The following is a 4,972-nucleotide window of genomic DNA, read 5'->3' as shown; positions in this document are numbered from 1 at the left end:
GGGACCTGTATGTCATGTTTTTACTTTGTTTTTCCATCTCATTAATAAAACGAGGTGGTCTGTCAGTAAAACATGGATGCCTCTGTGTTTCATTATTTTTATATATGAACATTCATTCATTCATTTCCATAACAGCTTATCCTCTTGCGGGTCGTAGGCAGGCTGGAGCCTGTCCCAGCTGACATTGGGCGAGAGGCAGGGTGCACCCTGGACAGGTTACCAGACAGCGTTGACATGTAGAGACAGACAACCATTCACATTCACACCTAGGGACAATATAGAGTCACCAATTAACCTGCATGTCTCTGGACTGTGGGAGGAAGCTGGAGTACTTACTTACTTACTTACTTACTTACTTACTTACTTAGGCCTTCAAATTCCCTGAGGAACACAGGCCATTGACGAAACTCCTCCATCCTCTTCGGTCTTATGCTCTCTTTGTCAGTTGTTGCCATGACAGCCCTTCCGCCTTCATCTCCTCCCCTGTGGTTCTTCTCCAGGTGGCTTTAGGACTCCCTTGCTTCCTCTTGCCTTGTGGGTTCCATGTTAGTGCATGAAGGAAGGAAGCCGGAGTACCTGGAGAAAACCCACGCTGACACGGGGAGAACATGCAAACTCTGCACAGAAGGGCTCCCAGGAAACCTCTTGCTGTGAGGCGACAGTGCTAAGCGCTACACCACCATGCCGTCCATATATGAACATAAGTATGCATATTATAGTTGAAATTGTTTGTTTTTATAGTTGTTTTCAGTGTGAATGTGTGATTGTGTGATTTTGCCATTCATCCGCAACACTGTCTGGCAAATATTTTTAATTTAAATTTGGGTGAATCCATAAGCCTACCAGAGAGCAGAAAACCCCATATAATTTGAGGAATGTTTATGAACTGAATCCTATAGACAAGTGGTTCCCAACTGGTGGGTCATGGACCAAAAGTGGGTCGTGGGGCCATTCTGAATGGACCACAAGTGACTTGCAAACATGTCAAGTTTGCAAAAAACACTCTATTTTCAAGTACAGTGAATTTCTGGCACAGAGCTGCATTTTTGAAGTGCTGTTTCCTGCTGAAGAGGGAGTGACTAAAGGACAGCTACTTGACAGAGAGCATACTACCTTACCAACATGGCCAAACGCAGGTATGACACTGTGGGACTTTGAATTGATGACTAAGGAGCAATCTGGACCCCGTGGCTGGACCAGTTGGGAACCACTGCTATAGAAAGCTTAACTGCTTATATAGAAGCAAACTTTCTGCAACAAATTGTTCTGATGGCTTTCATAATCACATGGACTGTTAGGCCTCACATGGTGTACAACTTGGTCAGCAAAAGAATAATGAAGTGTTAAACCATAAGTGATGAGACAGCTCTGACAAGGCCATTATACTCCTTCTGGCTGTGGTAAACTTAAGGGCTAAATTCTATAAATATATCCTACTTATTGCACAGAATGTACTTCACGTAAAGCAACATTACATCCTGACATAACTAAAAAAGAAATGCAAAGATCCTCTATTACATCTCAGAGCAGCTACACAGCCACAAGAACACTGCAGTATGCAAAGGAGGGGTTAATTTGGCAGAAAGCTTTAGTAGTTTTATCAACAGATAGTGCTTCAGTCCAGTCCAGTAGTTGCCTATTAACTGCATTCATGTGATTTTAGACCAAATACTTGACTATCAGAGCAAACAATGTACAATATTTCTGACTGTCATTAAGTCTGTGTGTCTTCACAGCCTTTGACTCTAGTTTCCTGTCACACTACTCTTACCACAGAACAATCTGACAGGAAACAACACCAATGCAATGGTGTGTGCTCTGAAACTGTTTAAATAGCAGGAACTGAAACTGCCTAAAAAATACTCCCTGGCATAGAGAGAGAGAGGGGAGAGAACTTCAGCAGTCAGAGATTCTTGTGTGTTACCTGTTTGTATGTGCATTGTCGGGCATCAGAAGAAAGTTGCCAAATGTGAAGCACATTTGGAGCAAAGAGTGCTCCCTTTTTCTTTTTAAAGTTTTGAATAAGCAGCGTAGAGTAGATAGAAATGGTGAAGAATACAGACCAGACAGACATAATAAGAAGTCTTTATGGACTCAAAGTTTGAACAGTCGAGGAGCAGAGGGTTTTTTGTCCTAAGCAGGATCAAGAAATTTGTTAGACTTTGACACTCCTGCTGCAAACACTGTTTCTTGAAATTTGGGTTCAGATAAAGTTCAACCAACATAAGTCGGCTGGTGGTTCGTACACAGGAAACTGCATTGTCGTACAAAAAACTTTGAGTAACAGTTTTGAGAAATAATGCACAAATTTCCGTGAGATTTGCAGTGGACGTTCTTGGTTCCCAGGGCATGATTGTTCATGTTTACCAATGCCACCATCTTACATCATTTGAATGCACACAAAGATAAAGAAGGAGATTTAAAAAAAATTGACAGTGACTTAACCGCATGGTATGTGAGAACTCTTTCTCTATGGAGTCTTTGCTGTCATGTCATGACCATATATTAACTTAAAGCTTCATATAGGATGATTTGCTCCCTTGCAAAGCACAGCAACATGGCCAAATCAGAGCTTGTCCCAGTGCAGGTTTGTTTGATTTTGCACCAGAATCAAGGCCTCTACAGTCCTGCATAGCACGTACCCAAAATATCCCTGTGAGTCAGTGCTGATAGTACTCGCGGGCCTGTTTCTGCAGGGTTCACATGCACTGACTCAACAGACGACACACTTTCTACTGTTGTGTCTTTATGTTCTGTTTTTGTCATGCTCTGAGGAAACATTAGACGACACAACTCTCCAGGTGCCACCGACCCCTGTGTATCATGTAGGTATGTTACAGGTATTCTTCTGGGGTATATCAGTGACATTTTCTCATCTTCTCAGTTTCACCTCATTTAGTTAAAAAAAGACTGCTGTCTAGGCTGATAAAAATATTGGTCACTGATCTGCAAAATAGTTGCATAAAGACTTAATAAACTCAGCAGAAAATGGTTTGGTCCAAATTAGTGCTGTAAACTATGTGTGTATTGCGGCACACGAGAAACACATATCGTATAGACTCACTGTTAACTGCCTCAAGGAACATTCATGCTAATATACATTTTGTTAGATGATCATTCAGATTAATTCAGCATTCATTTTACACTAAGGTACACATTTATTTATCGGCTGTTGCAGCAATACAAGGACAGACATAGATACAGATAAGCATAGAAAGTAGCCAAAATAAACATATATACATTAACTAAAAAGGGAATTTAAAAATAGAAACTATACAAGAGGATTGGAGACAAAATCGACATGATAATGGTGTGATTAATAGCAGCAGCTCTAGTTCACATTTGCACAATATAAATGCAACTTTCTTACCTTTTCAAAATATCTGCTTTGTCAGCACCAAAAAAAAAAACAACAAAAAACATACAGTAGTTGGTGGATCAGGGAGATACTTGCAGACTTTTGACATGACCGGTTGAGGAAGAGTTAGACAAGTGCTCCCTCTAGAGGGTTCTGCTTGAGCACACTTCAGTGCTTCAGCAAACAGTCTTATCTGTCCATCATGACACAGGCAATGTTCCGGAAAGGTGTTGTTTTGGTTGACCATTGCCGCATTAGTTTACTTGCTCCTGGAAAATGGACCCAAAGCAAAAATGTTACAATGTAATTTGGTTTTATATAGCATATTTTATATAATTTTGTCCTGACAGTTTAAATCAAACTGAAGAGCGTCAGCAGAACCATTTTCGTCCCTTTCACAGGCAACTTTCTTGTGTAGAAATGGGACGCACGTGAATGCAAACATACTCACTGACATAGCTGGATTCACCCTTAAACTCTGTAGTTTAGTCATGAGAAAGTCTTACATTTAAGGAGGTAATTTCTCCATGTCTATCCATCCATTTTCATCCACTGGCAGCAGGCCCCCAGGAAAAGTATTCAGTCAATCAATCATTGAATCAACCACTTAATCACTCAGTCAAGCACTTAATCAATTTATTTGTCACATGAAATCATTAAAGATACAGTCTCTGTGAAATGTAATCCCATCAGATCCTTCAATGTGTGCATGAAAAAGAGTGTAAGTGTATTCCAGACATCCCTCACCCAAGCAATGCTTTCCAGCTCTTCCTGGGGGGCACAGAGGTGTTCCCAGGCCAGATGAGGTATATAATCCCTTCAGCATGTTCTGGGTTGTGGGCCTACTACTAGCTGGACACGCCTGGAAAACCTCTAACAGGAGGCACCCAGAGGGCATCCTGATCAGATGCCTGAACCACCTGGCACCTTCTGGATGTCAAAGCTCCTTACAAGTCTGAGCCCAGCTACCCTGGAGAGGAAACTCATTGTGGGTGCTTGTATCTGCGATCTCTTCTTTTGGTCACTACCCAAAGTTCATGAGGGTCAGGACTTGGCTAAATGAACTGGTAATTTCAGAAATTGTCTTCCGGTCCAGTGTAAAACTTGCATCAATACCGACGCTGCACCAAACTGTCTGTCCATCTCAAGCTCCCACTCATCACCAAAACCCTGAGATACTTGAACTCCTCTTCGTAGGTCAGCAACTCACTCCAAATCCAGAGGGAGCAATCCACCATTTTCCAGTGAAGAACCATGGACTCAGACTTGGATGCACTGACTCTCATTCTAACCGCTTCACACTCGGCTGCAAACCACCCCAGTGCATGCTGGAGGTTACTTTGTAATTCAGCCAACAGAGCCACATCGTCTGCAAAAAGCATGCAATTCTGAGGCCACCAAACCAGCTGTGCCCTGAGATTCTGTCCATGAATATTACAAACAGCATCCGAGACAGGGGACAACCCAGGCAGGGGCCAACACCGGCTGAATACGTGCTTGACTTTGTGCCGAGTATGCAGACACAGCTCGAACTTTGGTTATACTAGAACGAATGGCTCGTAGCAAGAATATCAGTACCCCATGTTCCTGCAGTACCCCCAAAGGACTCCTCAG

This window comes from Epinephelus fuscoguttatus, linkage group LG18, assembly GCF_011397635.1.
Source record: "Epinephelus fuscoguttatus linkage group LG18, E.fuscoguttatus.final_Chr_v1".
NCBI lineage: Eukaryota > Metazoa > Chordata > Actinopteri > Perciformes > Serranidae > Epinephelus > Epinephelus fuscoguttatus.
This window is presented reverse-complemented; position numbering follows the sequence as displayed.